The sequence below is a fragment of the Curcuma longa genome, chromosome 6 (genome assembly GCF_044706935.1).
Source record: "Curcuma longa cultivar G26 ecotype Majalengka, Jawa Barat chromosome 6, ITB_CL_G26_1.1, whole genome shotgun sequence".
Classification (NCBI taxonomy): domain Eukaryota; kingdom Viridiplantae; phylum Streptophyta; class Magnoliopsida; order Zingiberales; family Zingiberaceae; genus Curcuma; species Curcuma longa.
In genome coordinates this window covers 2372257-2382944 of record NC_133866.1, presented here as the reverse complement: position 1 = coordinate 2382944, position 10688 = coordinate 2372257, and the positions used below count along the sequence as shown (strand labels likewise).

General features: G+C 33.6%; 1 pseudogene; it reads left to right on the top strand.

Moving 5' to 3' along the window:
- The first annotated feature begins 603 nt into the window (after positions 1 to 603).
- Positions 604 to 2048, top strand: LOC141831104 (IAA-amino acid hydrolase ILR1-like 6; annotated as a pseudogene).
- Positions 2049 to 10688: the final 8640 nt, after the last annotated feature.

Here is a 10688-nt window from a genome sequence, read left to right as displayed (position 1 = left end):
TGGTTACCAGGATTATGTTGAAGTTTAGCATTCTCAACCTTTCATTATTGGTGTCCTTGTGTACTTAATCACTTTTATCAACATATCATCAGGAAGTATTGATTGTAGCTATTCACATATGTGTAATTGCTTGGGTCATGGGTTAATGGCCCACTTCACCTTCCTAATTAGGGATCATTCTTCTAAATTGGGTATACATCGATCAATAATACATTATTCCTCTTATAAGGCCTTTGCTCATCTTTGTTCCTATTGATTTGTCTATATTTCAAAATGTAGATGATCAACATAGAGAACATTTTGGATTTTCAGTTCGGACTTGGACAATCTTATTTTTAGTCTTTTCATAAATTACATCTTGATAACAATTGGCTTAGTGATTATGCCAGAGGTTTTGGTACATCAACCTAATTGTTGTGGGTTTGAAGTGATCAGAAGTATGATTTCTCATGTCGAAATGATGCCATTGCAAAGTATACTTTGTTAAGAGTGGAACCTTATTTATTAATTTTTTGTTCCTTCACCGCTTCTATCCTCAAAAATCACTAATGGAATAACAGTCAAGTGCGAGCCAATCTCTCTCCATTGATTCTGTTTCCTTGGATGCAGGGAACTATTAAGTTGCTTTTTCAGCTTGCAGAAGAAGTTGGAATTGGTGCGAAGAGAATGATTGAGGATGGTGCTTTGGAAGATGTTGAGGCTATCTTTGCTGCTCATGTTTCTCATGAGCGCGGTACTTCTGTTATTGGCTCCAAGATGGGACCTTTACTTGTTGGATGTGGTTTCTTCAAAGCACTGATAAAGGGCAGAGAAGGGCATGTTGGAAATCCACACCATTCAGGTGATCCCATATTGGTTGCCTCAGCTACAGTAATAAGCTTATAGAATATTGTCTCTCGTGAAGTTAACTTTCTAAATTCACAGTTAAATCACTTTTTCTTGTAATTCATATAATTAATAACTTGAGTCATGATCCAAAAGAATAGTTTTTGTTGAAAATTTGGATATGAAGACCTAAATACTTTTTCTGCTGTTCTTTTATTTGTTAATACATCTGTTCAATTATTATGCTTAAAATCAATTGTGCTTTTAGTTCAACGTGATCTTTTATGAATCTGAAGTAATAATTTATCTTTCTTTTTGAAGACATGAAGCCAATGTTAATATGGTTTGGCGAGAAAATCATAAATTATTTGGCAGTATTTTATGTAGGTGCAGTGTTAGTTCCACATTCTTGTAATTGAATATGTATTTGAGATGGAACAAATGCCTAGTTATATGAAGATCGACATGCTTGCTTCCTGACCTGTGAAAGTTTGCAACATTCCTCATACAATTAAACATCAACCATTTGAAGATGAACTATTGAGGAATTTAACCAGCTAATGAAACTTTTGATCCATTCATTGTTGTTTTAGTTGAATTTTTCTCAATGGTGTTCTTCTTTGATACATTTCAAGTAGTCTCAGTAGGCCTCATTCAATAGTGGCGACAATCTTGACCTAATTCTTAATTCTGTAACCCTTAGTAGAACCCTTAGGGCTTTCTGTAATACAAGCTTTTATCAGTTTCGACACATGATAGAACAACTTAATGGCTAGATTGGACATTTCTATCAATAATATGATTTTTTTTCTTTTAAAAATTTTGCATTATAACTATTCATCTAAAGGTACTTTTGCACAGGTAATTCTGGAGCAGTCTAATGTCTATAAGTGCACAACAACTTCTGTGGACTTCTTTGACAAAGGTTTTACCCACCTACAATCAATGAGCACTCCATGTATGAGCATGTGAAGGTCATAGTTATCCATTTGTTGGGTTCCTACAATTTCATGGTGGTTCCACTAATGATGGGCGTGGAAGACTTCTCTTTCTACTCTAAAGTCATTCCATCAACCTTCTTTTACATTGGCATTAGGAATGAGACGTTGGGGTTCATCCATACCAATTATTCTTCATATTTTATGATCGACAAAGATGTTCTTCCAACTGGGGTTGTTGTACATGCTGTAATTGCTGAGAGGTACCTCGCTGAGCATGGCTAGGATTTATGATAACCATCTTCCACTTCTACTTGTTTAGTGTGGTGCTATGTAAGTTAATTAAGTTCATGAAATTATCAATCTTATTCAAATGTTCTTAATTGCCTGCCTTCTCAACTTGTTTTTAGTTTCCCCTTGGCATCAAGTTGCAACCTATCCTGTAGCACGTCTAAAGATCTCGAGTGAGTGACTATTGCGAAGATTCTGTGCTTCTGGTTGCTGTGATCACTTTTAATTAACAGTTTGTCTATTGTTAGGAGGATTTCCTATTTAAGAAATCTAACATAAGATTTTTGCTTAGCTTCTGGTCCATATGAAAGGGAAATTATTGCCCTAATCACCATTTATGAAGATCTAATGTTTTACTTAAGATCTTTGTCTTCAAATAAATATGCCATGTTATTCTTCTACTCGATAGCATTATAATTATAGATAATCAAGAATCATGTCAGCAATAGGTGTTCAAGGATGCATATGTTCATTTCTTTTTAAACAGAAAATATAGTTAAGGTATACAACATTAAAAGGTCAAAAGTTAAACAAAAATGTCAAGCTCAGTATCAATCGAATTGAAGAATTTTAAGCAACTACATGTACTAAGATTATAGTTTTGATATCAACCTTTGCATGAAAATTTAGAGGTTAAGAAAAAAATATGAAGCATAAAGAAAGAAGTATAACATAATTTATATTTCAACTTTAAAATTTTCATTTGAAATATTTAATTTTAATACATAATCAATTAATTTTTTATTTTGTTTATTTAACATTAATTAAAATCACTAATTAATTTTTTATTCATTATCTTTTATTACAATTTAACATACTTTTGACTTTTGTATTTTAGTCATTATCCATAAATTTATTGTCCACAAATCTATCACTAATAAATTCTCTTGAAAAGGAATCAATAGAGTCAATTCACATCTTTAAAATCACTAATCAAATCATAGAGTCAATCCTCTTCAAAATATATAATTTTTTTTACAAAAATATCACAATATGTATGTGTATATATATATATATATATAATAGAAATTAAAAAGATATAAAATTTATAAATTTAAGAAGAAATTAATTTTTTAGAAAATTGAATAATATATAAATTTAAAATATAATTTTGGTAAAAATTTATCATATAGAAATTTTAATATACCTAATAATTTTGGATAAAATTATTAGATAACTAGTCAAAATTATTGCACAGTTTATTTTGAGACAAGTATTGCACCTCTTGTAGATTGTAGTGATAACTAATGCCCCCACAAGTTAGCGGAGTTCGTATCTGCATGAGTTTTGGGATCAATTTCCAACGAGTGCAAAATACCTTGCTAGGTGCTGACCTTCCTCATGCAAAAGGGTCATTGTGTTAGGACAGATGTCCTTCATAATTTACTCTTCAGAATGTGTGCGGCCACCCTGAAACAACTTCACATCAATCCTTTGGCCCAAGTAATTGTTCTTGAGATAAATTTTATTGAGAACATTAAAGTTTATGCTCATGTGTCAATTGCCCCTAGCCTTACCTCGTTGCCTTCCTCCATGACCACCACTGCGTAAAGTTCGCTGCTCTCTTCGTCGAGAGTTTTGTTGCCACTGCCTCTCCTTGCCGCAAGCGATGTCAACTCCACCCTAATGTTGTGACTAGGCCACAACCACCGTCACTTGAACACAAACATCGACAATCCGTAGCTGCCCCGACGTCATGTCACCACCAATAGCTGGGAACTGCCATTGAATACAAATAGGTAATCAATAGGTTGATTAAATCTATTTTAATTAATTAATTAGTTAATTAAGGTTAGTTTAATTAGATGATTAAAATTAATCAATTTAATTGACTTGATTAGTAATAATTAATTTAATCCGTTAGATAAAATGATTTGATGTTAGATAGATTAGATTATTTAATTGATATCTTGGTAAATTGATTAAATTTGTTAACATGTTTATTAATAAATTTGGTTACTTTTATTTATATGCTTGGTTACTTTTTATTATTGTGGCTTCGATATTAGCCGTTTGACTTCATATCATGTTGTGTCAAATTTATCATTAAGGGGTAATTTTTTCATCATTGAATGATGATTGTTTACATTTATTCACTTTAATATAAAAAACTCAGACTCATAGAATGAAGAAAAGAAAAACTATCAACTCATTTTTTAAAGCAAAAGAGCTGATAACCAAAAAATGAATGAATGAGAATATTGGGGATATTATTCGAGAAAGCTCCAAAAAAATTCAAAGTATACTTCACTAGATTTTCAAAAAAATATCTTGAAGTATTCTTATCAACTAGGTGAGAATTAAAATTCGTAAAGAAATCAGGGATGTAAAATTCTATATTTTAGTTGATGAAGTAAGAGATACATCTAACAAGGAGTATATGATAATTGTATTAAGATTTATAGATATTGATGATTTTTTATGAGAGCAATTTTTTGCCATTGTACATGTGACTGCTGTCGCAATACTGTTCTAATCAATTTGTGGCATGATTGATATGTATATCTTTGTGATTACCGTGTTAGAAAACATGATGGATGATGGGTCTTCTAACTCCATCTCGTGGTAAAACTAGTGGTTTGTTGATTGCGATAAAGTCTTTTGATTTCATATTCATATTACACTTGATGCAAAAGATAATGGGTATAACAAATCTGTTTTGTCAAGCATTGCAAAAGAAATCTCTTGAATATTTTAAATGCAATGGACTATGTTTCAACTATTAAAACTTTACTTCATACTTTGAGAGAAGAAGGATTTGTTCTTCTACTTAGTTATGTGAAAGAAGTTTGTGCCAAGTATGACATTGAGATACCTCACATGGAAGCTCATTATAAATCTGCTACAGGCCATTCTTATCAATAAAATGACTCAATCACAATTGAGCACCACTATATATTTGATGTATTTACTGTTGTAATAGATTTTCAAGTTAAAGAGCTTAATAGTAGATTCAAGGATGAGACAGTCGAACTTCTTAAATTTAGTTGTGTTTTGGAATCTAAAGAAAACTTTAAATTTCTTAATGTTGATCACATCTATCAACTTGCTGAGAAATTCTATCCTCTTGATTTTGATGCACAAGATTTGCACCACTTGAGAGTGCAATTAGATCACCATAAGTTTGATGTTGTTAGCCATGAAAGATTTCAGAATTTATCAACTATTTTTGAATTATGTCAAAGATTAATTGAAACAAATAAATCAAGAACCTACAATTTGATTGATATGTGATTTTTTTCTCATTTGTTATAGTTTATACATTATAACTATATTATTTACTTATATATTGAATCTAATATATTTATTTAATTGATAAATTGATTCATCTTATTTTAACTCTTTTTCTATTTCTGTACAATTTTCAATTAAGATTTTTTCAATAAATAACATGGAAGTAAAATTTTTAATTGATTTTATAGTCACCTACATTAAACGAGAGTTGATTGAAAAAATTAATAATAATATAATAATTAATGAATTTGATTCTAAGAAAAATCGAACAGCACAACTTCAATAATATTTTTTATCTATGTTTTTAAATGTATTGAATATTAAATATTTTTATTTCATATTTTCAAAAAATTAATATTCACATTTTTTTATTTTATTTATATTTTAAAATTAATTGATTAATTATATTAATTATAGTTGACGGTCATTCCTAGATAAGTTTGAATCTTGACTACGCTCCTAGCATGAGGCCTCAAGCATCAGAACAACATTGAAAATTTTAAGTATGGAATTGGACTTTCTTGATGTATAACTCCTCTATTTCAACCTAAATTACTTTATTATTTTTAGGACTAAACTGCCGCTTCTTTTATTTTACTTGTCAATATCATGAGGGTAATGTTGAAGCATGCTCAATAGCTTGGGGTGGAAATCTCTACTAAATTGTAAGGTGACCAAGCAAGCATGATCCCATTTTTTTATGAGATAGGTTGTTAATTCTTTTTTTCCTCAAGATTTTGGCTGACAATAATTTTGATGATATTCTCTAGGCATTCTTGAACAACTTGGATTGACAGAGGCTCTTCATTCGTCGTCATAATTGAGGTTAATTCTTGGCCTTTGCTCTTTAGGGACCTCTTAGATTCATTGGGTGTTGTGAATATGTTGGAGCAATTTTAGTGAAAATTATTACAGAAATATTAAATGCAAGGGTATTTTCAAAAAAATAGGATACTCTTTTAATTTTTTTTAAAAGAATATTTTTTAATGATAATAAAAATAAGAGAAACTCTTTTATGCCCTGCTTACTTGGAGGAGTGGATGGTGGATGGATGAAACATCCCTAGAGATATGGAAAGGGAAAGGAATCCTCAATCTATTGTGCTTGTTTACTTTGATTAAGGAAGGTGAGGAAAATCCATCCCTTGAACTGTTTACTTATATAGATGGAAAGAAAATTAAATTGTTTAATGTCCAAAATACCCTATCATTTTCAATACAATTTATTTATTTTTATTTTTCAACATAAACAAAGTCAGATCTAATACTATCATTAATTTTATTGAAAACTCAAATTCTATTTAAAACATATATTTAGGAATTTATTTTGAATACATATTTAATATATTAAATTTTGTTAATATTCTAAAATATAACTTGGCTATTTACAGATAACAAAATGAATTTTTGGTTTCGTTCAAGAAGCCAGAAGGCTGCGAGGATTGCAATTGAGCCTCCTGAAGAATGCATGCTCGTTGCACCTGTAATTGAAATTTCAATCAAGCGATTCCCTGTTGTGCAGGAAAAAGATTCTGAATTTCACTGCGGAAAAGGAACAAACACGTAATAGGCAATTTTGCATACACAAAGATTTCAAGTAAAATGTTTTCGAATCAGTAGCTTGAAATATTTAGAACATGTGGAAGTGATTATTTCATAGGTAAACTGATTAAAGCTTCGATTTCTATTCTCTCTTACAATCGCAGCAAGTAAAATTCAATTATTAGCTTGAAATATTGGGAAAAGATGAGCAAAGCTTCAATTGATCATCTTGTAATACCAAAGTTGAGATTTTTTTTTTATCCACGTTTTCTGTCACAGCAAGCCAAATCTCTTCGAATTATTAGCTTGAAATGTTCGGAAGAGACGAGAGAAGTTCGAGTTAGCAAAATCTGGATTGAAGTCGGGATGGATTCTGTTTTTGAATAGGTCACCTCCGTTGGAATCGGAGAAGCGTCGAGCGATTCTTGAAGGAACGGAGAAAGGCTCCATCGGAGGCGGCGGCGGTGGCGTCGTCCCCGAAACTCATGATCCAGGGGAAGAGGGCGGCATCGAGCTCGGTTTCTCCGTAGTGGGAGCGGGCGCCGGGACGATCCAGTCGTGGGGAGTATTCAGTCCTGCGAGTCGGCGAGGGCTGCCCTCCTTCGCCATTTTCCTTCTCAATCCTTTTCGACCTCCCTTGCCGTCGTCGGAGAGAGAGATGGAGTCGGAGTGCGTGACGAAGGAGGCGCTGTGGGTGAAGCAAAAGCGAATGCGGAAGAAAACGAAGAGTCGGAGCGTCGAAATTGATTATATGTAGTATGTAATTTGTAGGTAATTAAAGGATATTTTGGTCTTTTTGTTTTTCATCCGCTTGCTTTCCGCCCGATTTGGCGGTGATCAACTTTGGCAAGAAAATTGACAGCTGATGGATTATATTTCTCTCCCTTCTTAAAAAATTAAGAAAGTAAACAATGGATTGATCTGCATGAAGGAAAACTTTCTGTGGATTTTCTTTCCGCGCTTCCAAGTAAACGGAGGCTTAATTTTTATTAGCAAAAATAAAGGAGAGGGCACTCTTTAATATTTTTGCCAATAAGTTTTTTTCAAGAAAATACTTTTAATGAGACATGTTGGTGCAAGAATTTAATATTTATTTTATAGATATGAAGATAATGGAAAAGGATTTACATCTTGCTCGCCTAGAGATCCATGGAGACGCTTTTCTACCATTTGTACTCCCCTTCTGGATCGCCCTCTTATTTATATATTTATGAATATTCTTTTCCACTAAAATTTTCTATTCATTTAATTTTCCTGTTTGCTTCAGTCTTCCCTCCACTCGGTGTGGCGGCCGTCGAAGCTACCAATCCTTCTTACCTCGAGGTACTACTTCGTTTGCCCGATTGATTCATTCAAAATTTGCATTTGATTCTTTTTTGTCTTGATTGTTAATCTTGTTCTCGTTATGTAGATTTGCAGCTAATAATGATGGCGATCATGTTGCTGGGCGAGGAGGGCCACTTGGACACGAGCGAATCCGCGATCTTCAAGCGCATTGAGTCACAGCACCAGGGCACGCTCTTGGAGTCACACGCCTCGCTGCTCATTGAGCACCTCGTCGGGCCCACCTCTACCCCGCGATCGCCACCCCCCAGCCGAAGGCTCCCATTGTCGTGGCTGCTTCGAAAGATTCCAATGCAATTCCGTGGCCGAGGGGCATCCCGATGGACGTTGAAGCTACCATTCCTTCCTACCCTAAGGTACTACTTTATTGCTCGATCAATTATTCAAAATTTGCATTTGATTCTTAAACTTGTTCTCTTTATGTGGATTTGTAGATGATAATGGTGGTGATCAGGTCGTTAGGCGAGGAGAGCAAGGGTTCGAATCCTGAGTTAGTTTGCTGCGTCGTAACCAACTCGCCACCCCCACCTCTACAGCAAGAGGTACATTGTGTGTAATATTGAGCATCACTCTTTTTACCTTGTTATCTTTCCATCCAACTCCCTTCCAGAATCGGACTTAAGCATAGGAGGGGTCTCGTCAAGGTTCATCTTGTCCTCCCTTCAACCCACTATTGATTTGGTAATTGTTAGACCGAATAAAATCTAATTTAACTTGCATTTGACCTACTGAAAGAGCTCAATCGTGGATACATCAAGGAGTCAATTCATCTCCTGATCTCAAACCATATCATGACTATATATAGGAGCTTAAGGAGGCTCAGGAAGAACTTGTAGACTAAACCATAGTTAAGAGCTAACAATCCGACGGTTTAAAAAATCTTGATACTTAACTGTAACTATAGAAGCCGGTTATGCTTCATAATTCAAGTTACGATTCACCGACAGTTCAACGGTTTGAAAATTTCAACCTTTAACCTTAACCATCTCCTTACTCGTGAAAATTGAACTCGATCCTTCTATTTGAATTGATGTTGAAAATAATTAAGATTTGAGAATTGAAAGACTAGGGTAGAGGAATTGATGTAAAAAAAAATGAAATAGATTAGAATATGTACACGTTTAGGTAATAACAATCAATAATCATAGTCATTAATAAAAAATGATCAAATAATACGGATCATTCAAAACAGGTAAATTGACCGTTGAAACCACTAGTTAACCAACAATTGAAACATATGGTTCATAGTTTTTATTTTTATTTTTTATTGAAACCTTAACTAGCCCATGGCTAGACGAGCCAGTTATGATTTTAGCTCATCAACCTAAGTCAACTATTAATCAACCCATTGATCATATTTCGATTCAAGGCTGGGTCTGATTTGGACCTAGCTCATGGTCTAGTCAAACTCAAATTCTTGTGCTTAAAGTGCTTTAAATCTCTTATTTTTTTTTGTAAGTGTTGTATTGTTGTAATCTTCCTATGCTCAATTCTACTCTTTATAAGAAGATATTGTAAAATGTTTCTTCACCTCTAGTTGTTGGTCGATAAGAAGAAAATTAGTAGTGCATTCTTTTGCTATGTAGCTAATCTTGTAAAAACAAGAACGAGCAGGAACCTAGGTTATTCACCCCCTCTAGCCTTTTTGATAATCCAACAATCAGTATTAGAGTCCGATCACTCTCGGAGGACTAACTAGCCAAAGAAGTAAATTTTAAAGGAAATGGTTGATTAAGAGAGATACAATATAGCAAAGCCTCCATTCTTCAACAACATTAACCTCACAATTGAAAATTAAAGTAGAATGGAATATTAATTAATGATAGACATTCACACTTGGTTTATTGTGATGAAAGGTTTCAAGATGCCTATAGATGAATTTGATTGTCAAGTAAGTGGATCACGAAAATGAAGAAGAAAGATGCAAGCCAATGCAAAGAGTATGTTAACATTGCTATGTGGGTTGGGTCATGTGACTGTTACACCACAGTCTTATTTGACCAATGACTTTTTCTAGTTTTCTATCTATAACATGAGTCGATTGGATCCTAATATCAATTGACTAACCTCAGCTCGAGTAGACTACCCGATCAACTTAGTTTTCAATTGATTGGATTCAGTTCCAATCGACTAGAAACTCAACTTTGAGCATCCTAATAATCAAGTCTCATGCCTAAGTTGAGTTCTACACATCCCAAATGCACAAGTACTCAATTCTTATAGCTTACCACCGAAATCTTATCATTGCATCTTGACTTTGCCTCAATCTATCTCCCATAGATTACTCATCCCTCAGCTACACCCGAGCCTTTGACTCCTATGTGTCACCCCTCACATTACCTATATAGTGTGTTTCCATCCGCCACTATCAATATTGCCTTTGATGTTCCTTATCTTATGATCCCTTAGATGTTCTCTATCATCCTTCTCCAATTTTTATGAATCTTGAGCCACTAGGCGGCCAACTTGGTTATGCCAAGTAATACTTCAAAGCTACTTGAACACAACCCTAGT